Source organism: Zootermopsis nevadensis, unplaced genomic scaffold, assembly GCF_977971745.1.
Source record: "Zootermopsis nevadensis isolate Lab colony 2312 unplaced genomic scaffold, Znev_1.0 Znev_ptg000017l, whole genome shotgun sequence".
In the NCBI taxonomy this organism is placed as follows: Eukaryota; Metazoa; Arthropoda; class Insecta; order Blattodea; family Termopsidae; genus Zootermopsis; species Zootermopsis nevadensis.
This window is the reverse complement of record NW_028259149.1, coordinates 3,765,305-3,791,852: the sequence shown is the minus strand read 5'-3', so window position 1 is coordinate 3,791,852 and position 26,548 is coordinate 3,765,305. Positions and strand designations below refer to the sequence as shown.

At 39.6% G+C, this 26,548-nt stretch overlaps 1 protein-coding gene across 2 annotated transcripts in view; it reads left to right on the top strand.

Annotated features, from left to right (window-relative positions):
- Window positions 1–26,548, top strand: part of RhoGEF64C (Rho guanine nucleotide exchange factor at 64C) — an 88,201-nt gene that overhangs the window by 14,150 nt on the left and 47,503 nt on the right. The window contains exon 1 of one of the 2 annotated variants that reach the window (XM_022084120.2): window positions 24,320–24,397. The exons of the other annotated variant lie outside the window; for it this stretch is intronic. The gene's annotated coding sequence lies outside the window, so the exon portion shown is untranslated. Of the gene's footprint in view, window positions 1–24,319; window positions 24,398–26,548 lie in introns of those variants that run through there. 2 annotated transcript variants of the gene reach the window in all.

Here is a 26,548-nt window from a genome sequence, read left to right as displayed (position 1 = left end):
TCGTTTATAAAAATTAAAATTGTCGATTTGAATTTTGTGTAAATTATGAAATCGTGGTTTCCTTCAACACTGATGAATTAGCACTCACTGATCACGACTAATTTCGACTACATGGTAACCTAATTACTACTTAATCTTGAAATTAAACAAATAGGAATAACAATTTTCAATGTTACTTATCGAAACTTCTGTGTTGTGTGGACTCTAAAATTAACTAGAGGCTACCAGTAAGTTCAACTAAAGTAAGAACACTTGTTCTGCTGTTCAAGGACATGCCTTATAATACGGAAGTCAAGAGCTATAATAATTATCACGTAATTCACTAATTACTATGTGCAAGCTCAATTTACGTAATTGTTATACTTAATTATGTCGTTTGTCCTGCGAACGCCTGTAACTCATTAAAGTTTTTTTTTTCCATATTAGCTAATGTATTTGATACGTCATTCGTCTTGTTTCGCGTTTCCATGTTGGTGGGAAAAAAAGTTACGCAAAAATCCTTTCTTGTTGCATGTTAGGTTGTCTTCAGTAGAATTTAATGTTCGCGTAAGAAGTGCTTGTCGGAGACCACTCACTGCATACGAACCTGTTCAGGAACGAAGTACAGAAAAAAATTCTTAAACGTTATTTACTCGTGCTTAGGCTTTAAAGGGTTGGTCTTCAGTGAAATATAAAGGGCCCAGATTAAATACAAGTGACCTTTCCACCTGAGCAAGTCACCTTTTCTTTCACACGGATCTTCCATCACAGTCTGGTAACCACAAGAGAATACTTTATACCTTGTAAGCGGAGTATAATTTTACATCTCCTTGAACAAATGTAAAATGTAAAATGAGAACTGTAATCCGTTCGTAATTTCATATGGGATCAACAATATTGTATTTCATTGTCACATACATACAATAGTCTTGTTAGTGTCTTGGTTTAACACCTAACACTTCATTCCGTACGCAGGGCCAATTGTCAACGATATCTGCAGTGGCGGCTCCTACTGAATGCAAAGGTTACAATACGAAGTATAAATTATAACCTATATTATGTGTTGCAGTAAGATATATAATAGGTATAATTATTGTAAAATGTTCCGGTCTGACTAGTAATGCTCTTCAGAAGGTGTAGTTCCGCTGTGGGAGGAATACGAAAGACACATTTTACTATGTAACACAACAGACCCATATTATTATTAAAATACCTTAGAAATTTGGTGCTGTTGATGAGAGGATTTAATAATATTGCGTTTCCGGACGACCTGACTTCTGGAACAGGATACTTCACTGAAATTTAAAGTTTAATCTGTCCGAATGCCACTTAAAATTCGCGATTCTTATGTGTTTATTCCTCAAGACTCTGTTTTGGTTTAAGTGTTTGTTCTTCAGTAGAAACTTCAGCCAGTGTTAAAAATAGAAGCGTGGCTTGAGTGAAAGTCGTCGAAATTAAGTGACAAACAAAGGATATCTGCATCGTCCACATTTCCGTTCAGTTTCTAAAAACAGCAGACTCTGTACCAGCGGACTGTGGATCTACTTGAAGATAAAAACAGAGTTGGCCTACATCATACCTTCTGCCCAGACACCCGAGACCATTGCATGTACTTGGTCGTGCTTCAGTGCTGTAGATGTTGAAAGTATGGAAAAATAATGGCTTTTCTCGAAGATTTGGCCTTTCTGTGATGTGCCATATTCCTGGTTGTATTAATGCCTTGCAAATTAGGGCCGGTTTATTTACCCATTCAATCCCCGAAGTTAATTTAAATAACGTTTAAGAATTCAGTCCGTGCCGCAAAAAAAACAACACTTTTTCGTTATGAAGCTCAGATGGTATATGATGTTTAAGGAAATAATCGCTAAGTAGGATTTGAGGTTTTCACGGCGTTGAATCTGAAGATGGTTGTCTTCTGGGTTGTTGAACCCTGTAGTCTGGTAGACGTTTGCCGGGATTTCACAAGTCCTTCCTTATCGCCCTGATGATGGAGGCAGCAAGGACCTCCGATTCGTCGGTAAACTTCTACCAGACTACGCCGCGTAAGAATCCAGAAGACAGACATCTTCAGGAACAATCGCTCTTTGCACTGAGAATCATTAAAATAGTACATGAGCCAAGTGCGTGTATTTCACCGATAAACTGTTATGCACGAGTTAAGACGGCGTTGCAACATCTCAAACTAAATCTTGTTATATTTAGCGACGTGTCATAATCAAATTAATTATGTAACGCCAAATGGTAGATCGATCATGAGTTTTAAAGGCATGTGCAATTGTTTCAATTGAATGGGGAAAGCAGTGATATTCTTTAGGATGGTGGGGTCCAAGGCGAAATTCGTACAGAGACCTCCCGATTACGAAGCGGAACGCCTAGACTTCACCAATTAGCTCTAGAGAGAGAGAGAGAGAATGTTCTTTCGAAATGCGTCAAGGATAAAAGTTGGAAAACCCCTTAAATAAGATCTTGCTTGCAGATTAACGTTACGAAAGTTGCAGCGTGGTCTTTGACGTTGCATCACCTGGAGACACTCGAACGTTTTGACAGTTCTGTTCCTATTTTCTTCGCGTGGTGAACTTTTTCCTCGCTGCTTCGTACAGCGAATTCCTTCAGGTTTTTCTGAACGAGTTTCGAAACCGCAAACAGCCAAGTAAAACCAGACCAAGGCGAGGGAAATTAATTCCTTACGGAATTTGAGGTTCTCACGGTAGCGAAGACGTCTATTGCCGATAAAATTAGTTCTTCGTTCGAATTCCGCTAACATAATTTAGTATGGATATGGCTGTCTTCTGGGATGTTGAGGCGCGTAGTCTCGTAGAAGTTTACCGGGCTCCATCATCGTCAGAATGATGACATTCGTTTATTTTTACCATTATTTATAAAAGAAAATAATTTCTCGCGCCACTCGGAAATAATACATTTTGAAAATTCGTTTCTGTAAATTGAAGTACATTTTTAATTACTTTTAAATCTTGGCTTTGATTTGTTTATTGTGTTGACAGTCCCGAATATTGTCGACTTAAGCCCCATTAACGGACCGCTATTCTGTGAATGAGCCTCCTGATGATTACAGTTGTCACCTTCCCCGAGATACCCGCTTCAGCTCGTCCTCTAGATCACGTTTCGGGGTGTTGACCATGAAAATAGAAAGTGTTATAATTGCCGTATTCGCTTTCTGTCATCGCCCGTGCTAATAGTTTAACGGTGCCAGATTTATTGCGATGAGTACATTTTCCAATCGAGAAAGCATGGTATGGCGAAGCGAATACAAATATATCTTTGTAATCCACTATTTGACGACCTACGCTTCAGATGTACTTACTGTCTCCTTCGTCAGGGCGGTGAGAGGGGCCGTCGTTTTAACATAAAATCTCACATAATAAACTGTTGGTTATATTTTTGTACGCCACGTATGCACCTACTAAGAACAACTTCTCAAGCTATTATATATAGGCTTGAATGTGTGTGGTTTATTTAATGGCGCTATGGAGAAAACAGACTGAAAAGAGTCAAATGATAACATTTTTGTGATTAAACATAGTAATTGGAAATAATTTGGAACGATAAAGTCGTGGCTGATTTATGGTTCTATTCCAGCGTGTACCTGAAGGGACTGAGGTAGTTGTTAAACCTCAGGATAGCCAATTCCAGGCCGACGTTTAAAGGCGAGGCCTCCCGGATATGAATATGATTTTTGCTGAGATTTTTTTTTACAGGTTTGAAAGTAGGCCTATGGCTTAGTATTGTCTGAGTCAATAATTCCCGTTTGTAAGCAAGTTTTAAGTTGCTTCATAGAATAAAGTCTGTTATTTATTTCCGACTAATTGCTTATTTACTGGCCGTATGTTATATAACGGAACTTAGCTTAATTACATACGCATAGACAGGAAGGTATACGATAATTTTAGCCTTAGGGCAGTATCTTTACTACTGTGTAATAGTACGGAAGGCATAATTAAGTTAAAAATTAACCACTTCAGGGTATAGACAGGTCTGACAGTTAAAGTAGAAATAGATAAAAAACAGACAAAAAAGTGTGAAGTTAATACTGGGACTTTCAAGACTTAATTATTGTTTATCGACACTTGTGGCGTCCGTTTGTCCGTGTGAAAAAAATGGACGAACTACAGCGAATTCTGCCTCTGTACCCGATATCGGGTGTCCCTATTTCTTCGCGAGTGACAGTGTCAGAACGAGTTCCTGACTTCAGTTGTTACTGCCTTACGAACGTGGCTTACTGCCAGCGTTTCTGTACTTTCTAGTGTTTCTTGAATTCATGTGTCGTCTCTACGAAACTGCTGATTTAATTTCAAGATTGCATTTCATTTCTCTTGCTGAGTACTTTAATATTTATGGCGTATTTCTATACCTTACTACGATAAATTTAATTTTCATATCTGTAAACGTGTACGGGTTTCACATTAACTTTCCCGTCAACCTGAAAAGAAATTTTCCTTGCCGTGAACATGCATGGCTTTATTCCAAACACTTAATGATTCTACGCTTAATAGTAACGCATACGAAAACTGAACATTCAGCATACTTTTTTAGTGTAATTAAAGTAAAGCTAAAAACTTCATATATTAAGAAAATCTCTAGGCCTTTCTCAACCTGCTAGGCGGTGCCTTCTCACAGCGGAGACCCGGGTTTAATCCCTGGTAACTTAAATTGCAGTTTGCGATGGACGAAGAGGTACTGGGACACGTTTCTCCTCTCACTTCTTCTGTTTTCTTCAGGTAATCATCATTCCACCATTACTCCAAACTCGTTTGTCACCGCCCCATGGGGGTTGAGATAACCCTTGCCAAGCAGCACAGTGTCACACTCTCGTTGCTAAGTTAGGGGCTTCGTCTGTGACCCAACATCTGGTTGTTCTCGGAGTAGAACCTCTGAAACGTCTGTCAACTTCTACCAGACTACGCGGCGCAACAACTCAGAAGAGAGAAGCCATCTTCAGTGGTTTAGTTTTGTTATAAAGATTATTTCAGCAGTCCCTGGCGGAAATGAACTTTCTCAGTATGTTATGCCTTTGGGTTTAGCGTTGTTCTGTTCGTCTATGTAGAAACTGGGTGGTTAAGGCAACAAAAGCAGTTTCCTCTTGATCATTAACTGGATTTCGCCATATTCGGCCAGTGTAGATGGAATCGTGATGTTAGAAATTTCACAAAGCAACCTTCACATTCAAGTGAAGGCTGTTTTTTCTTTGTTGTTGTTGTTGTTGTTGTTGTTGCAATCCTGATTGAAACGTGGGACAAACTCACGAATATTGCAAGAACGTCTAGCTGTTTTACTTATATAACGGTGTTTCTGATTGGCTAGTACATATTCTGCGGCTTATCTGACGTTCAAAATTCTACCTGTGCCTCTGCTCTTGGAATGACTTCATTGTGCTCCTTGCTAAAGGAAACAGACGTAAAATTAGCCCGAATTCACTTCCTGTGTCCTCATGTTTTGTCCTGTTTTGGTCTAAATGTGAGGTTTCAAAACTGTGAAGCGCAGATACAGGGAGACACTAAGAAACCCTTTCCACATGTAAAGATAAAAATTGCCCATGTTGGACACTACTACGCCATTATGGTTGTAAGATTTGGAATAAGTTGCACCGAAGTAGAAGTACGAGACCATTGGCCATTTTCGCTGATGAAATCCTCTGCTGTGACGGCTACTGAGGTACACAGCTGTCGGTAACTGATGCAGCTGGCTGCACAACGTTCCAGTTGGCACCTGCCTTGGCGTCGTACCGATCACAAGCGACCGTTATCCATCACCTGCTCTCTTTGTTTCTATCTTTCTTAGCTTATTTCTTCCTGTCTCTTTCTTCTGTTCTATCTTCTTCTTGTTATATTGCCACACGTCTCTCCTCCCGTTTGTTAATGTTGTTATTCTGAGTTGTAACACCGTGTGGACTTGTAGGAAGATAACCAAAGAATCGGATAAACATATCTGTCTTCGGGTTCAAAGTTATGAATAGTACAAGCAACTCTCGGTTTACGAACGAGTTCCGTTCCAAGACGTTCGTTATAAGTTTTTGTTGGTTATGTGTATCTTGCATTCCTGGGCTTTTACGATATGTATCGTATATTTTAGCAGCCATTTTAAATCATTAAAACCATGTATTAATTAGCATTTAATGATTTTCTGATAATTATTGTAAAAATACATTTTTTATTTTTATTTATTTATTTAGATCTTACAATTATGTTCACAATACGTTTCGTATTTCTTTTTATAAGGAACTCTATCTATTGGCGACTTTAAGAAATTTTGATGAATTGTGGCGTTCGTTATAGCAAATGTTCGTAAACCGAGAGTTGCCTGTAACTACTTACATTACTTACTGAGAATGTATTTGTTTTTATAAAACCAGAATTTCGTTCCCAGGTTAACTCAAGTATTACAGAGACATTTGATTTCCGCTTCCATGACACCAGTGGTTATCTACGTCATGTGACACCGGTAAGAATCCGGAACACGAGTACTTCTGAAAATCAGTAGCATGCTCTTGTTTATTCTGGGTTACTGGGTATTTCAGTCTGCACTGGGCGGCCATCCGTTAAATCAACTCTGGAACGTTTACTCTGTACTTGTGTTTCGTTTACCAACCAAGGAGTATGACCAAATAAATACAGTTCTTTCGTCTCGCTTTATTCACTGTTAAGCCATTGAAACAAAGGTTTAGTCAGCTCGATCAGAGAACACGGAATAGCTTTATTATCACCGTGATTCAAATTATGCTTGACCGTTTTTCCGTGTCCGTAGAAAAGAATCTTGAAAGAAAAGTTTTCGTCACGTCTCGTGTATTGGTACCGGATATAAGTTGTCACTTAAATAGATTTCCTTTAGTTATTAGTGTTTCCGTTGTATTAGACGAAGAAAAAATACGGTGAATTATTGTAGTAGTCGAGATTTCGTGTCCACACGACTGCGAGTGTGAAGATTAATGTCTCTTTTGGGATGTTGTGCTTTGTATTCTAGCAGAAGTTTGCTGACGTTTCATAGGTACATATTGCCTTCACCACTCATCGCCCTGATGATGGAGGCAGTAAACATCTGTGAAGCACTGGTTAACTTCTGCGAGATGACTCGGCGCTACGTCCCAGAAGAGCGTCATCTTCAGATAATACCCTGTTTTGAACCGGAAACCGTCTTTAGCAGAGTATGCTTTATAGGTGCAAATCATTAATGGTAAAATGTCACATATTTTGGTATTTCGTCTGATATTATAGTGTTCAGTGGGCTGCATAATATCAGGAGCATTTCTGTAGATCGTAGGTCGATGATCGAATTTGCTGCCGTTATCGGTTAAATAGTGTGGTATACGTACTTTAGAGTATTTCAAGGCGAAAATTCTGTCATCCATCCATCTTTTCACTTATTCATCGTAGGTTCTATTTTACTTTAAGACAACAGTGAGACTGGTGTTAATTTTTTATGGTCACATAAGCAAATGCAAACGTTTCGTCATGTCTGTGTTAGCTTGCACTGAAGCACATTGATTGCATCTTAACTGAACGACTTTAAACTTAAATGCATGTTATAATATGCCCTGTATTGACCATAGTTTTGAAGGACGTGTTAAGTTGTCATAACCTTAATTCAGACACTTTGAACTGTGTGTTTTGTTTGCGCAACTTTGTTAGTCATCTGATATTGTCATTCTCGACCCAAATATTTTGTTTCAGCGTAATCGCTTAATTGACTTCATGCAAAGTAGAGTGAACGACTCGTGTATCTGTTAATGACACCATCCTGTCTAATCTGCTGTGTTCATTGAACTCATTATACCACGTATTTAGGATCGTGTCGTTGTGTAACGTAACTGACATTCCAACTATCCTGTCACGTACGGAAGTTTCAGTACCTTGATTAGGCTTTGTTCACTACTCTTTATAACACATTTCATGCACATAAGAGTTCTTTATACTTAACAAAAGACATTCCGCAAGTGTTTGTCTTACTATGCTACCTGTTTAAAATATTTATTTCGACTGCTGTCCTATTTACGTGTTCAATTTCGAAGACAATATTTGCAACTAATGAACTCTGTGGGGCAGAATCCATGAGAACCTGATAATCGCTTAAAGAGGGAAAAGATTTTATAGAACCTGAAATTTCTTAGCTTATACACAAGTTCCCGTCACTGGTCTCTGTCCTAAGCCAGATGAATCCAATTTACACGTCACGCAACAACAGAGTTTGTGATAATGTATGATCAACACGTTATCATGTACTTGGGTCTCAAACTGAGGCTTTACCTGTGAACTTGAACTTTGATGGACTCACTGTAAAGTTTTTCTTTTTAATTGTGTCTGATGAAGTTCCGTTTCAGATGCTTCTCTTACGAGCACCTGTTTGTGTCCCCATGTACGAGAGAAATGTGCTGAAGTATAATGTGTCCAGTCCTTAGTAGGATAACCCGCTTTGATGAAGAAAGTTGCAGACAACCCAAGATGGCCTCTGAATTCCAAGGAAGAATGCCGTGTTTGGTGTTCCATTCCTCCAGGTCCTTAAATTGTTCTTAAGTATCAATTCATCTCGCGGTTGATATCAGAACCACTTCAATGTGACTCTCAAAAGGAATACATTCCAACAAACCTCGCACGTTCGTGTTAAAATTTGTTGGCGTTTTCCTTGAAGACTTTCGATTCCGATGCTTGGCACTGAGTAGTACAGTACAAATAAAATTAGTTTCCTATGAATACTATAGCTTAGTGTAGATATCTTTGGTGCTAGGCGTACGTGAAGGGCCCAATTCACGCCATTCTTATCGATTACCAAATTAATACTTTGACTAACGCTATTTAGATATTCAGCTGGTGACATTTCATAGCCATAAAAGTAGCTAATGTCGCTCGGACGGTTGGCCCTGTCGCAGCCATTAAAGTACACAAATAGGTTAAGGTCAGAACGGTTGCTACTTAGTGAAGGTTGTATGTCATAGGTTGTCACATGTCACGACATGAAAAATAAATGATATGCCAGAACAGTAATACAATGTATTTGGACTTTCAATAAATAATGTTATCTCGAAGCGGGTGACAACGCGATTTACGACGTGTACGGTTTCAGTCCGCCATCGTACAGACGTAGCAGTTTCGAACACCACTTCAGGTTATAAAATTTATGTCATGAAATGGAATACTGAAGAGATTTGACATGTAAGGGTTAAATGAAGAATCCACTCATATTTCTGGCTAAACCAGATTTTTCGTCATCGTGTTCGCAAGAGCCCACTATCGGTGCCTGACCTGAGGGAGGTGAATACAGTCTATGCCCTTTTTACTTAAGTTCCATTTTAATATTATCCTTCAATTTACGTCCAGACCTTCCAAGTGGCCTCTTCCTTTCGTGCTTTCCAGATGAAATGCCGTTGTTAAATAACCAATGGAGGGGCAAGAATGGGTCGCATTCCTTTAGCATCGTTTAACTGTCGCAGAATTCTTCGTGAGTGTCACAGAAGTGAATTTAGCATTTGCTCTAGCAACTGAGCTTTATTGCCCTTCTAAACTTCGGTGTATGCACATTCCAGTGCGCCATTGTGAATCATTTCGCAATGGCGTCTCGCCAGACTTGCAAACGTTGACTCTGCAGCGGGCAACATGTAAGGTAGGAAGCCGTTGGGGGGTGGGGGGTGTTGTGTGGATAGAGCAGGTTTCTTCACCTGCTGTCCTTTGTACTTCGAAATGTTCATAACAATTTCAATGCCGATTGGTTAAGAAATTATTAGGATGACGCAGGCACACATAGCCGCTGATGATGAAAATACAAACCTACATTTCGTTACAAATTAAAGTGCAAGCTCATCTTTCCTTAAAAATAAGGATTATTAGCACTAACTAATAAGTGCCCACGTATAGAATTACGAAAAGTCACCATCAGGGTGATGCAGGCAGCATGCACCTCTGAAACGTCGGTAAACTTCTACCAGACTACAGGTTGCAACAACCAATAAGGCAGTCAATTAGGTCTGAATGTAGAAGACCCGTGATATATATTTTTTCCTTTTAATAATCTCGAACTTGTATTCGGTTTTCCTCGCTGTAAATTTTCATGGTTTTATGCAATCTCAGTTTTCAAAGAATAGGAGAGTATCACCTTCGAAATCCTAACCATCATCCAGGATTATTTTCCCACCTCAATACTTCACTTAAAGAAAAAATATATTAGTCCCGAATAAGATCATGTATTGAGCTTATGTATTAAATATCACTTTCTTTTGTTTCAGGTACGTGCCTCTGAGCCTCACGGCTGTCCACTGCCTACACTTTTCGCTTTAAGGTTTGTTAATATTCCATTTTATGACGTAACTTTTTAGATAAAGTTATCTGAATCAGTCGTTTCTGTAAGTAATAAACTCCATATTTATGTCGATATTCTTTTAATGCATCCCTTGACTGGAACGTGAGCTGTATCTACTGGGTTTGGAGAAAGCAGCGTACGTGCTATCATCGAGGATATTTTTGGATTAAAATTCTCCATATCCACATAAAGATTTTTAATCCAGAAAGTGTTTCTGAACTGTAAAGATATTTCTGATGCTTGTTTATGGAATTATTTTTCGATAAAAATCGATTAAGCCGAGCTTAAGAATAATCTGTACGTTACAATTTCATGTGATTTAATGTTGAACTATGTCTAAGCATTTTAATGCTATGTAAGCAGTACTTATGGTCCTGAAGCGTTTTCTATCTACGCTTTATGTTCACAGATTATTTTTCAGTTACCTACATTCCATTCCTTACAACGCAGCCCTATAAATTTTTCTCAGAACAGCGAAATGTGGAGTTAGGGCCTTCTAACAGTAGGTGATTCCGTTACTTATGACTTCTTTCCACGGATGATACCAAGTTAAATATTACTGTGAAACTGTGTCTGAATTTAGGCCTGCCATCTCAGAGCATAGTCAACGGATTTCTATTAAATTTGGTATGGGAATCTCGGCTAAAAGTTTTCGGGTCATTTACATTTTTATTCCTGTCGTTCAAATGTAATTATGACTCTGGAAATTTGTGGAACGAGATTGTCCCAGCATTTTCGTAGAGGATCCGAGGAACCTGAATAGCACCTATTACACCTACACGAATCTCGTACACAAAGAGAAACCCGTAGGTGCGAACAGTTTTTCAGGTGACGTCTGCATGCAGGCAAATAAGAAGTTTTTCCCGGAAAAAGTTAATTTCTTGTGCCGGCATTGTGTAGTCAGACACACGAAGACTGTCTGTCAGTTTCTGCTTCTGCTTGAGATTTTCACAGCAACATGTGTGTTAACTGATGACCTACAGACCCAATTTTCACCTTCGCAGCTCCGTGCACTAGCTGTCTTGTTCCTTGAGGCAATCCACAAGGCTCACTTTCGCATTTAGTGATGTTGGCTTTCTTACCTTGGACTGCCTTACCCTGGAAGGGGTGGGGCCTGAAAGAAGCAGAACAACAAAACGGAAAAGGCGGCTTAAAAAAGTTTTCTCGTTTATTTAATGTGTCCATCCCATACACCGCCACGTCACGTTTCGTCGTCATGTTTTGGACGGACAGTATGAGCGAATGTATTCAATAATCATACGCTGACAGCCGATAAGGGGTGATGGGTCGGCCGAATATTGCGATACTATTTTACATCTGGATGTTACGAGCGATGTATCCTGACCTGTATAATTCCTTGTAGGACTTAAGGCAGGCAATAAAGTTGACCCGAGTGTCTTAAGAGCAACATAATTAAATCTTTAAGCAGACCACTATATGTACCACCTACTGTAACATTCACTAACTCTGCAATTTGCCAATAGATTGCATTTATGGATTTTATACGATTCTCAATGCAACCGGTTGATCTTTGTAATGGTGGAGTGTTGTGTTTTCTTTGCGGTACGGGCTGAATGTGTAAATATTATGTAGATGCTTCAGAGGCTCAAATAATATGGAGGACGCAGAATTAAAGGCCTCTTGTTGATTTGCGTCGACAGAAAATCCTTGGTAGCTTTTTAGCTTTGTACCTAGGGCATATGCGGCCAGTTTGCGTTTCCTGGTAAGTGCAGAATTTTTCTCTTTTCCAACACTTCCGACTCTGCTCTAGGACATATCACTTCCTGTAAATCGGTGTCGGGGACTCTAAAACACTTAAACTGTTAAGTTTTCTCTTTCTGATGCCGAGGTTACTTAACTTCTCCGACACTTCAGTGAAGTTTGTTCGTTTTTCTAAATGCGTCCTTTGATGTTTCTATAATTTGTTAGTCGTCTTATACATTCACAGCAGCAAAAGTCTATTATGCTAATCTCAGTCTAAGGTGTGGATCTTGGAAGCTAGGTTACTGGTATCGTAGGTTCGAATCCCACCCGAGGCATGGATATTTGTCCTCGTTTTCCTGTACTCTGACGTGTAGGTAGAAACCTTGAGACTGGGCAATCTCTCGTCTGAGGAGTCCTGCCAACTTTCGGAAGAGCTGTTTGGAAATCTTCGATAACGAGACGGCCCAGGTTGTACAAATCTATAAAGCTACCGGGGTGGGGGGATGTCTGAGATGAAACTTGCGTGTGGACATACAAAAATCGTCCGTCACTTAATGCCCTTCTTGCCTGTGAAAGCTGTCTACATGCGACCTCAGAAGGTGATGGTTCTTGAATGTTACGTAACTCTTGTAGTTCTTAGTGCTGCATCAGTGTTTTGCTGTATCGATTTCGTGTTTCGCTCAAGAGGCATCTTGGCTTTGCTTCTGGGGTTGAGCAACGTACGTATGAAGGCAACAGTGACCTGAACAAAGAACCATTTAGTGAAGGCATAATTTGTATATACCAACACCTACGTCGTTTCAACAAGATTCATCAAACGTGGAGCATTATTTTCCTTTAAAAACTGGTAGTTGGTTAGTAATTTCTCGCCTTTTATGTTACCCCAAGGTTTCTGTGTCATACGAACCCAATCCACATCGTCTCAGTTTATTTTCTTATGAAGAATTTTAATATTATCCTCCCATCTGCTATATGTCGATCATATTTTTTAATTTTTAATTTGCTCGCCCTAATAATATGTCCGTCTATCCTGAACCACTGTGCTTGGAGAAAGCCCTGCCTCTGAAGTGCTACTGCATTTGCTACTGTAATGGCTTCCCTTCTACCCGCCGAACTGATGTCATCTTTCAACCCAGTCTCCGTCCACCATGGCCTGTCTTGCCCATAGGCTGAAAGTGTTCCACATCCTTTCTATTTTATTACACTACGCATAGAAACCGGTATTTTAAAAGCGTCATTTATCTTCAGAATTAATCTTGTCGTGTCTTAAGGTAGACAATGCATATAGTTCCTTTGACCCGCGACCCGATAAAGAAGATTCGTTGACACAAACGAAAGTTGTTGGCTTCTCGCTTCTCACCTTTCCAGATGTTCGCTGTAAATAAGAGACGGCAAACACAGAGAACCGGTGGGGCTGGCGGAACTCTTGTCTTCAGCCTGGAAGTCTATGAGTCCTTAAGGCGAGGCTGGGATCGTTTCTCGTTGTTTGCCGTAAGAGGCGTAGGTCTTCGCTCTCGGAATTTTTATGTCTGAGCGGTTACTGCTTCTGCTTTGTATGTTGGAGCTCGCGGGTTCGATAATTCTGTCTACCCTGTAAGGAAGTATAATAAGTTAGTCACCCATGGAAAGTTCAGATATGTGTTGTATTAAATTTGTCACCACCTGGGTGGTCTCATTCTGTTTCCGCCACTTTTACATCATCGTCCTGATGATAGAGGCAGCAAGTACCTCTGAAACGTTGGTAAACCTCTACCAGACTACACGGCGCTACAACCCAGAAGACAGCCAAATTCTTTGTCGGTAGCTAACACCAAATTCTGCTGTTACGCAGGATGTTGAATAAAACTTGATTAAGTTTAAATCTTACTAACATAATTCTTTAAAGTTCGTCTTAATGTTGTTCTCCCGTATTCGTCTCGATCTTGTAATTTGCTGTTCTGCATCATTTGTTCTGGCCAACGTACTTGAACAGAAACTGTTGCTAGCGAACTGCAAGTCCACAGTCGTCACAAGAAAAAAACTTTTCTTTTTCAAGATATCCCGAATACCAATCACGGAGCGGTTAGGCAACTCTCTCCTTGATTCGATCCCCTGACCCTTGCTCTAGATTTTGGATTCGCTTCGTGATTTGGTTAAAATGTGAAGCAGTCTATCCAGTCAGGGACGGCTCGTGCACGTTTCTACCTGCAAGTTATCTGGTTCATTATCGCTAAAATATCTTCTTTGTTCGCCTCTTGAATTCTGTTCTGCGTAAGAATATTTTTTGGCCTAACTTAAGGTTTTCAGGCGATGGTATGACAATTACTCTGTTGGACTTAGCAATCGAAATTAGTAAATTAAACCAACGTTTCGGAAGTTAATTCTACTTCAGTCTTTAGGTAACCGTTACAAGGACAAAATCATAGTGTGTTGTGATATCTGGTCAAGTTACTTTTAGCTTTTTGCAAGGTTTGAATTAAATTTACCATAACAATTGCATAATTTTTTTAAATCTAAGAACTCATAAACATTTAAGAATATTTGAAACAGATTTAGAAATTGTTTGGTCACGAAATGCCCATAGTTCAAACCTATGCTGAAGCAGTTGAATCCAATCTGCGCCTTAACACCCAGTTCATCTCTGATGCAGTTGAATCTTTCCCCCGGTCGACGTCCGTTTCTCCCACGTGTGCTATTGCCTTCGGCTTCCGACTAACATTTTGTACCCAAAAGGCCCAAAATCTCTGAACGACTTACATTGGCAACGCGAGCGTTGAGTCGAAAAAATTCAGCAGCCAACACTTGTCTTTTATGTAGATAGACGGAGCTTTTCATTATGTAATCATCTTCTAACAGCCTCTCTTTTAGGTCCGGATATTCTCCTTAGCACTCTCATTTAAGATATCTTCAGTCTATGTTCTTTCTTTAGATTGCAGCTTGGAGATACATCGTTTTTCCACCAAGCCCTCGGTGGGTGACAAAAAGCCACATGGACGAATCCCTGCGTTGCGCATGCGTTGCACGTACGAACTGAAAGAAAGCGAGGAATGACAGTTATGACGGCAGTTTATTAAAAAGTTGTGTGACCTCGGGTTGGAACTTGAGGCTGCTTCGTGGTTTATCCGATGCATAACGGCATCCAACATCTAGCCTCTGGGGGATACCGTTTCGATGATCGAGAAAAGTGACCAGTGGCTAAATTAGCATTGAGTACAACGGGGGTGGGGTGGGGGGATAAAATGGCAGCCATATTTATATTTACGGTTTCACGTCATTTTTACACAGTCCTTGCATATTGTGCAACCTTGCTGACAAAGACAGGAAGACCTGGAATTTACAAGCTTGGGGTAGCAGTAAGCAGGTGGGATTCAGTTGCACGTGACGTCTGGTTAAAATCTGTGCTTGCGATGCGATCTGAATAGGTCAGGCGTGATCTGCATAGTTACACTACCAGCAGGTAGACAACGGTTTCGTTGGTGCATGCATTACAAATGTTGTCATTATATTTTCTTTAATTTGTCAGGTCAGCGGTAAACTGACATTAAAATCCATCGGACCGTCCCTGTTGTGGTAACAGTGATGGTTAATAGGTTTTTTACAGTTCATTTTGTTTTTAAGTCTTGTTTAGAAAAAAAATTCGTACATTGTACCTGTGTGGTCAGTACACCACAAAAATTGCTACCACATTGTACCAGCTTTCCCTGGTTATTCTCACCTGCGAATGGTTCTCAAATCGTGTTACTTCAATTATCCGCCAATACATACCATCAACAGCTTTTTCTTCTGCTGGTGTTAATTGTCTTGAGCATTCCTTTTCTTGTGTCCGGTGAAGACTTGCTTTGTACAAATCTCTGAGCGAATCATGAAGCTTGGTTCTTGTCAGTGTTAGAATTTTAAATAGTCGCCTTTGTTACAAGGCTAGTGACACTTTAAAATACATTCTTTCTTGTTTGAATTCTACGTACTACGTTCTCACGAGTATGAAGATATATGTCTTCGTGGATGTTGCGTCGTGTAGTCTGGTAGAAATTGCTGTCTTACTTATCGCCCTGATGATGGAGACAGTAAACACATTTGAAACGTCAGAAATATCAACCGTATTTATATAAGCTACACGGCAACGAGCAGCTTTTCAGGAGTTAATTGTCCTGCGACCACAGTACTCTAAACACAAAAGAGTAAACAAATTATCAATGTTGTTTGTACTTTCCAGTACTGTTTCTCTGACATAGTGAAGGACATGCTACCTACAGTAGCTGAATGTAAGGTTAATACATCCTTTTATTTATTTTCTTTAAGACTGAGATGTCTCGTATCCTTATCTTGACGTCAAGACCGCAGGTCACCATTTTTTATTTTAATTATCTTGGGGACCCCTTCATTTCGATTACTCTGCATTGCTCTTCCTTGGTACAATCGTCGCGTGGTGGCTACCATGCATCTGTGACCTACTTCAGTGGCACCAACCTTTTCCCACCTTACTGTCGGTTTCATTCGCGTAATTTGCTCGTGTTTTGCCCGTCACTTATTCAGGATTAAAGCCACAGAATGCATTGGGTAAAGTGGGGATACTCCTGGGTTGCATCCCCCGAGATAAACGGTTTAAATCTCGGCTTGGTCGCCGGCTGTCTCGAGTGTTTTGTGGTATTCCTCGGTTCCTCAGAAATATCAATATAATAAATAGGCTGCGACAGGTTCCTACTGAAAGATGCGTATATTATACTTTTTAATATTATATTGCACCTGAAAGTCGCAATCGAGTGGTTAGTAATTCTGCTTCGAATTCAGTCTTTTTGGGTTAAAATTTCTGCGTTCAGACCGGCTATCCTCGGAGTAATTTTTCCTGGTTTTTCTCATTTAATACAGGAAAACTCTGTAATCTACCTACATTTTGTTCATCACCGCTTCCTTCTCACGTAGTTTCTAAATTAATATTTGATAATAATTATCCAATCATGTGATCTCTTCCTGGTCTCAAGAAATGTGCGTGAGACGTTTGCTTCTCTGGAGCTTAAACGAACAAACCCATAAACCCACAACTTCTACCTTATTTGTAAGGTTAGGTTAGGCGAGCTTCGCCTTTGAACAGCTGATAGTGGTTCACAAGCCAACGTCGTGGTTAACATTGTTTAATGAGTGCCCAGGATTCGGTACACACCGAGCCTCTGCGTGGAGGAGTGAACCGGATTTGGTATATCAAGATTAGAGTATGAAGTCAACTTCTGTGATTTAGACAGTCGATATGTCCGGGCGACCTCGTGTCGATTTTTTCTAGTCGAGAGTGGGATGTGTGTGTGTTGCTGTGATACTGCGTTATTTACGGACGGAGGATAGAAAGGACTTCACAGAGTTATGTATCGTTTTTAAATCACTTATTTTTTTGGTTTAAGGGTAGAGGAGCTTGTGGGATCACGTAGATCTGTCTGTACTCCCTAATAAGTCTAAATATTCGAGAAATTAAGTGAAAAGACCATCGTTATTAAACTTTATATAAAAATGCATTCTCGAAGTCACGTGCTTAGGGCGACCTTCACACTGATTGACAGGTTTAGATAGGTGGAGACTTGCACGGGAGACAATAAAAACAAAAAATTATTGTGTATTGGACTTTGTAACATTTGACGGGAAGGCATTTGACATAACAAGTTAATGAAACTTAGCTTCGGATTGCGTCAAGTATAATCTTTTATTTTCTTTTGAGTTTTACTCTTTTATTTGTCTTTTCTTCCTTTCTCATTCCAATTATTTATTAACAAACCTGAAAATCCCCTTGAAAGTAGGCTACTTGGGTATAATGTTTTCATATATTCAACCCTTACCGTCTTCCTACCTTCTGTGTATTTCCTTCGAACATTCATACTTATCCTTCCTTTCCACAACTTACTTTAGTAACTCATTTTTCTTTCTTATCATCATTTTCTCATTTCTTCCCTCTTTATCCCTTCCGTAACTTCATATTCTGCCCCCAATAACACGCCGTTACAGTAAAACAGCAGTGAAAAATAACCCGTGCTACGTGTTACGTTATTCGGAAGTTTTCCACGAGGTCCGCCAATTTAGAATGCAAGCAACCATGAAAACTTGAGACCATGTAATTGTGTTTTATTTAATACAGATTCCTCGAACATCACCAAATCCTCTGTGTCTCCTTTGTCTTGTTCTGCTCGTACGTTCCGCACGCCAGCTTCAATTATGCGGCTGGTATTTGTTGGTGTCGCCCTCTGAATGCCTGAAGCTGGAAACGTAATGAAATATAAAGTGACCTATGCCTTCATGGCTTCCCATGTAAGGTATCGTGACATAATGATCACAAAGTTGCCCACATTACTTCTTCCGTACATACAAGCATGATGACTTGACATAGGAATGCAGTATCGCGCTGAACTTTGACTTTAATTCACTGTACTGAATCAGCGTTTAGGAGGTGATGGTCGTTATGCTGGCAAAGAAATACCCTGGTTTTATTCTTATAGAAACCAAAAGTTCATCAGCTTCTTCACATAAGCTTCCCCGTATACTGTATCTTGAATAAATTAAGAGGGCGGTTCAAATTTAACTTGGACTTGTAATCATAGCGTATCTATAATAAGTCCTACCTGATTGTTATTAGGTAGTCTTCTATAGATACAAGAATATGAACTATAGATTATGATCTGTAGACTCTACGCTATAGAATACGCAAAAATTGCACTCATCTGCGCCATTCCTACGAAAAACTATGAAAATTTCGTGACACTCTTGCCCAAAGCGATATTTTTTGGATGTTATCATGGAAATGAGAAGGTGAAATAGACGTGTATAAATGTGCAGGCTTTCATTACGTTAATTTGACGCTTTATTGTAGAAAGGAAACTTCTTTTATTGAAATGAAACTCTAACATCCGGATTCCCCCCTCTCCAGATGTCTGAAGGTCGTGGTAGGTTACTTTCTTTTGTTCGCAAGTTCTTGGTCCAACATACGTGCTCTACGTGCTGTATTTAACCGAAATACCAACGTCACAGTCATTGTCAATCAGAAGGTGTGTAAATACTTGCGTGCCGGATTGTCCCTTCCCGGGCTTTTATTATCAACCCTGAACATGGAAGCAGTATTTTCCTCCGAAACGTTGGTTTCTCCTTGAATGTCCACATGGCTCCACAACTTAGAATACAAACATGTGCTATGTTTCAACTTCTGTACTCCGAAGGTGGTTGTATTTTTATTGTACTTGCCTTTCCCTGATGTATGCCTCAGCACGTGTAATGTCCGCCCTGAAATTCTAATTTGCTGCAAGGTCAGCTGATCCAGGGTGGGTAACAGTAATTACCAGTAACTTCTAACAAGGCCTTGCGTTAACTGCAGCGCTCAGCATAGGCGAAGTAGGATTTGAGATTTCCACGACGGTGAGTCCGAAGATAGCTGTCGTAGGTCGGAGGATAATATTTAAATAAGTTATAAGGAAGCATAATGGGAGAACGTGTTCTGAATTTGTCTGGTTCAGGATGGAATCCGGTGGTGGGCTTTTGTGAACAAGTAATGAAATTTCATGTCAAAAAAGAGGGAATTTTATTGACTAAGTGACCGTCTGTCAGCTTCTTGGTAAGACTTTAGAACGTGCCTGTTGAATTAATTTTAGTCGAGAGTCGAATAGAAACTATTTGGAAATAACAGCTTAACTATGAACTTGTTTCATAATTTCTTACTATTTATAAATGGGTGTCTTCTAATGCGCAGAACATACATTAAGGATATAGTAAAACTTTCAATTGTAAGTTTCGAAACAGAGGAAAATTTCGATTTTGTTTCGCCGATGAAGTTGCATTTGTTACTGTAACTTAGCGTACGGCTTCAGTTTAACCAGAGTTTTCGCATTGCACTCTGCGTATCCTAGCAACTAAATAAAGTGAAAATCCAGCAAATAAAATTCTGACGTTTTAGGCCGCGTGTTCATTTCGATGAATTTTAAACTGTGTATCCGTTTTACCTTGGTCCCAGAGAGAGCGGAATGCAGATGTTAAAACGAAAGGGTTATTAATATACGTAATAAATAAATTTTTGGAAAGGAGACAGCTAGATTATCCGACAGCCGAGTGAAAGGCGAAGGGAATTTAAAAGCTTTTTACGAAATGACTGGATGATCTGAAAAGTAAATGTGTGGGCTGTTTGTGCATTTGGGACTGGAAGACAGCTGTCGAAAGGCGACGTCTCCATGGCGCCCTGAATGCCCTAGTTTTTCAGCGAGACTATTCATTTCTGTTTTGTCGTAAAGGAACAGAGAAGAAGCAAGAAAGAATAGGAAAGAAAAGTGAAAGTTAAGGTGGAAAGAAACTGTAACAATATACAGTCTTTCTTGAGCATTTAATTCGTATTCAGCATAAGAGTATCAGGAAATCACACATTTTTGTGAAATTCTAAATTCCATTTACGTCATCACAAAATGTTGTCTTTTTGACATGAGCTCGGGCTTGTTCATTGTTTATGGGTTTTGAGGTTTTTCCGGCGGTAAGGAAGATGACGGGTTTTGGCGCCGTGTAGACTCTCCACTAGGTACCAAAGTTTGGGAAGAAAACATACTGTAGTATGTTTCTCCAAAACGTTGACATCTACCGAGGAGCCTACACAACTCCGAAACCCAAAAGAAAATCATCGTGACTCATTCTAGTTTATATCCTGCTTAAGATTGTTTAATAGCTCTCTCTTACTCGGTCTCCTAGCAGATTAGTTGCGGTCAGCGTTACGTTTCGTGCAATTCTTGTTCCGTCACTCTATGTCCAGCTTAATCCTCTTAGTATAATCTCTCTAATAATGTACGTGGTGAACGGTACAGACCATAAAACTAGTTTCATGACATAACTGAGTATAACCGTAACATTTTAAACCTTGTGATTCGAATGTCGGTCGGATTACAGGCTGTCCTAAAATATTACGTGTTTCTCTCAACATATAAGCGAGTGTTAGAACAGTATCTTGAACAAGCCGCGATCGGGTCCTTTCAGATCCTTAACTATTCACTATCTGTGATCGTGTTTCCGTACTACCTCCCCCCCCCCCTCCCATAATCTGGTAGGTGAAAACAAGTCGCTAAAGATCTTGAGAATTATTCAGTCTTCTCATATATAAAACTAATTCACACTTCGCATATTTCCAAAGAAATAAGTTTCTTAACGAAATAGACTCACAACTCTTCACTGTAATTACCATTCTGCCTAATTACTGGCTCCCACACATTTCTTAATCCTGCATGCCTATTAGCTGGCTCACTCATACGAAGCTCCCTTTTTGTGTAGTTTTATGTCGGTCTGATCCTTTCTTATCTCTTCCATATTTCCTGCTGTAATAGTTTTGTCGTTACGAGTCATATGTCGGTGGAATCAGGCCTTCTGGCACGGCCAGTTAGTTCTGTGCCCACACCCAGTAACATATCTACAGAACCTCCTCGCTGTCTGGACCGCGCCAGATTGTCTCCAACACGCCCACAGTTTCGAGGTCGAATGATTGTTTTCTTATGCGTTACCATGGAGACTTACATGGTTTCATACCCATCCGCCACATTTTATACTCTTCTTATCACCTTGAAGACGAGGCTTATGTAAGTAGTGGTATATAATTCAGTCCGTACCGCAAAGAAAACACCACACTTCACCGTTACAAAGATCAATTTGTTAACGCTGTTTAAGGAAATAATCGCTGTTTAAAATTAGAAACTTGCGATGAGATTGAGACATGCCCCTGTGCTCAAACGCTGATTATGTGATAATAGGTACTCTAATTGGAGTATCATATTCCACTCATATCAGTTTTATTACTTGTTAGAAGTGGAATATTCTAACGCCCGTCTATAAGAGCAGGGTTTCTCGTTTTAAACCACTTGGCATTACGGTTAAAACTATAACAAGGTTAAGTTTAAGTATACGTAATTACGTGTTGAGTGAAATTGCTGTGGGATTAGATTTACCATAACTTGTCACCGTATAAAGTAATCGCGATATTTATATTATCTGTAATTACATAGTATATTACAATCGGTGGTCGGACGAAAGTCGCCAGGCCTCTGTCTAACGGTACTGCAATTGTAAAAGGTCAATGCCGACGCGCGGCCTGAGGCTGTTTGCGTCAACTACCATGCAACATACATCAGGCTGTCTCAAACGTCAACTGTTTCTTGATTGCTGAAATCTTACCAACTTAAATACGCACTCAAATAGGAGAATGTAAATGTATTTCTGTGCCTTAAGCACCACGACATGAGCGCGTATGGAAGCGTGGCTCCATGCATTCTTTACCACTAGATATATGTCAGTGGTAATTTTCACGTTGTGTCCGTAGGATATTGGACTACGTGGGTCACAGAATCGGTCTGGAAGTGGTGTAAGAGAGTGCTACGGTACGATTTAAAAGGGCGTATGAGGAAAATGGAGTAAAACTCCACTCGTTCGTCGGTTATCAGCTTCAAACTACGGGTCAAAAACGTAGCAGTGCAGCTGTTAACATTCGTGCTTCTTGTTTGGGAGGTCCTGGGTTCAAATATCTTCCTCAACTCCGGCTATCCTGACGTTAGATTTTCGTGGTTTTCCTTACCCCCTCCAGGGAAGTTTAAAATTTCTTTTTTGTTGTTGTTTCTTCCTTTCTGTATTTATTTTTCGTACTTTAAAGTTCTCTGCTCATATTTTGTCCATGGCCAGGTACGAATAATCCTCCTTAGACAAATTCCAGGAAACGCAAAGGGCCTACTGAACAAAACTGCACAAATAAAAACATTTAATCACTCTATTTTCCGGTAAAACGTTCTTTCTTATACAGTTTCCGTTTATTACAGGTAGTTTTGCATTAATTCATTTTTACTCTGTATTACAAGGACCAGGGATATTACCGTTAATTGCAGATTTCCGTTTAGTCCAGGTTAAAGATTAAGTTTTAATTTTATTCTGACACGGGGCAACATGAAACTAAAATACTGCGGTCAATACTCGTGTGATGTTACTTCTTTGCACGTGTAAACTACGGGAAGAAACATCTAAATGTTTAGTGCTTTCTTCTTTTCAAGCTGTCTGGAATGTATTAGGCCTTTACTCTAAAAAAAGAAAAGAAAGGACAACTGAAGTCAGTTTGTAAGCGAGGTTAAAATCGTGGCTTGTACTTGAGGCACTACTGTGCGGCGACTGTGTTTCTGGGAGATGTAACATCGCCCATCACAAAAAGACCGACCCCCGTCCCGTCCAGTTTTGGTAAGTGACCACCTACCCAACTCTCTTGACTGTATTCAGGAAGTTACAGCGATGACAGGACAATTCATTCAGGTCCATACTTGTTTTATCTGAAACAGATGGCTTCCTCTTGGGATTGTCATGACAACGGAATAAAGTTGATTCAGTGCTTGATAATAATCTTAAGGGCGTGGAATTTAGTCTGATGGACGCACGCTTTTCGTGTGATTCTGTTTCCGTGTCTCATGATCACCAATTAACACGCGGTAAGGTACAAATGTGGTAATTTCTGTAAGATACTTTTGTAATGAGTTTTGTAACAAGCAGCACAGTAATAGATTATAATGAAAAGTAAGTACATATAAGTAATGTGGATGCTGGTCTTCTGGGTTGTAACGCCGCGTGGACTTCGACGTATCGGAGCAAAATATTGCTTCCTTTTTCAGGGCTAAGAAAACATTTACCTGCGTCTTAAGCCCTGAAGTTAGATATAGTATGTGTCTCCGAAACGTCTCTGTATATATACTAGTCTACACGGCGTTACAACTAGGAAGATCAACATCGATATTTTCATTTCCGTGAGAACCTCAGATCTCATCTGTAATATTTATTTCCTTTGTAATCGACAATCAAGTATTACCAGCAAAACATAAACACCGATAAAACAAGCATTGTCTGAGAGTTAGTTAGGACGCTGGATTACACACAGAAGGTAAGGTATTGGGTTTGAATTTCATCCTCATACCTTGTAAGTTTTTCTTGATTTTCCTCGGTACCTCCAGGAAAATATTGTTACAGTTTCTTCATGTAATCCACAGCGGACTGTTTCCACTTCTTTTACAATTTATCGCTTATAGCAGGTTAAAAAATATCGTTAGAGAGACCAGGAATTAGTTGACACAATGAGATATAAATTTGCTACAGCGAATGGACCCGCGGGCATTACGTACCGTAGTCTGTTACATTTTGAGTAAAACAAAAGCAGAAATTAACAAAGGAATGCGGTATCTTCTATGAGATTAATAAAAAAAAGAACTCCGAGAATAGTGGTGAATAGCACAGAACCGTACAAATAATTTCTTTGTAAAAGGCATTTCTTTCTACGGTGGTATAAATTTGCTCGGATGAATAAGTCTATGTCTTGAAAGTCTTTTATGTGACTCTGTGTTCTCAGATAGCGGATGTTTCTGTGGTGTTAGATGCAGTTCGATAAACCAGGAGAGACTTTATTGCGCGCTTCTCGGAAATGCCCGTAAGTCCACCGTAAAAGTATATTCGTTTTTTTTTATGGAGTAGCGAGAGAGAGAGGGTAAAAAAGTCATTATATGCGTGGTTCATCAACCCCGAAAAATTCTGGCTCATAATTTCATATGGCTGTAATGAAATGTTGCCGTGATATACGCTGAACGTACGACTCGGATTCCCATAAGTTCTGAAACGTAACCGGTAAAGTGACAGAACTTGGAATTCGTGACTCGCTGAAACTGATCACAATCGCCATCCTGTCTGAGAAATACATCTCACATCATCCACATCATAAACAATAAATAATATATTGCAGGCAATTCACATATGTTTTCCAATGTTGCCATATTAATCATCTAAATCTTGGTGATCCATTCCATTAGGTTAGGTTAGTTTAGGATTTGATGTTGTTTCGTTATATATCTGAAGAGACTGTAGAAAACTACGCAAAGCTTTTGCAAAATGACGATAATATGGGTGATGCAATTTTGTCCTTTCATTTGTTAAGGATTTATAATCAGTCCCTCTCAAACACTAACTCCGTTTACATGTATGGCCTAAATAATAGTCGTGATCCGTTAAAGTCTAGTGGTTACTATCTGTACCAGCTATGCATTTTGTATTAATGGGCTTTGTGTGATTCTCAGTGTGAACAACGATTATTCCCATAAACAATTCCTAGTTGATCTTTGTAATTGTGGAGAGTTGTGTTTTCTTTGCGGTACGGACTGAATTCTACAGTGTTATTTAGACGCACTTTGGCTTACCCCATCCTGTCTCCTAAATCCCTTGTCCTCACTAAACATATTCATACCAGAAGGACGAGTGGGCACTGCCTGGGAACCTTCGTAGCCCCAAACCAACTTTATACCCATCCCCCATTTATAACAGTAGTGCCTATCACTACTCCCCCCCTCTCTCTCTCTCTTTGGCTTTCAAGGGTGAATGTAATCGTGTAGTTACGCAGGTTGTATTTTATTCGGTAGCAGGGGTTACAGGACCTAGATCTTTTCCTGCGTGTTAGGACCGTCACCTCGTAATTAATTGGTGTTGTTTGTAAACAAAACCTAACCTAACCTTAAACACATTGTTATACCTCGTTATACAGAAATAATTTCACTACAATGAATGAAAGTCAAAGTACTCAAACCAAAGAGTGTTAATGGAGTATACTGTAATTGCGGAAAACTAAGTAGAACATCCTAAGCAGGGCGGACGAGGCTGTGAAAAACAATGAACAGTGAATTTTGTATTCGTTCTTATAATTAAGGTGCTTACAACACGTTTTAAATTGAATTTAATTGTTGGGTTAAGTGCTTTACTGTTTTAATTGCACGCAGCAGTAACTTTCACACGCAAAATATTTGTTTCCTTTCGTTTTAATGTAAATTATTATCAGTTTTATCAAGCGAAAACAATTTTCTAGTGCTGTGGAACAAAGGAAACTCTTCCTCAAAATGGATAGTGAATGTGGTTTACTTTTTCAATTTAGCCTTTAGAAAGTACGGCACTGTTCCCAAGATATAGCGTGTGTAATGATTAATATGACGATCGAAACATCTACTAAAAATTTTACAGTTCTTGGTGCTTAGAAAGTTATGTTTCCGGACGTAAATATTCCTTTGTTTCCGGACACTTGGAACAATTTGGATGTGGTGGTTTATCTCACGGTTCGTTGATACTGGGGCTTTCTTTATTTCATGTCTGTTACACGTGTCTCGCGAAGTATTCACACACGCATGACTTACATTGCCAGAATGGCATGAAGATCCACGTATTGATTCTTTCATTTGAATAACGGATTGCGATTTCATTTTCGATTTCGATTTACTTTTATCTCCAGCTGGTATCGGCAGCAGATACAGATTAAAAAATATATTCTCGCTAGCTGTCGGTTATTAGAGACAAACGGGGGGGGGGGGGGGAGAGAGAGAAGGGAACATAAATTAAATTTACGGCTACGAAGGTCCCCAGAAAGTACCCGTTCGTCTTTCTGGAGAAGAAAAAGCGTTTGGAAATAGAGAAGGTGAAATGAAAAGTGGATAAGGAAGAAAGTTGAGAAGGGTCTTACTTCATTCGTTAACAATTTTGAATTTTAATATTATCCTTCGACGGGCGGAGTTTAGTAAACGTTTTTATGTTTAAATTAGGGCGCAAT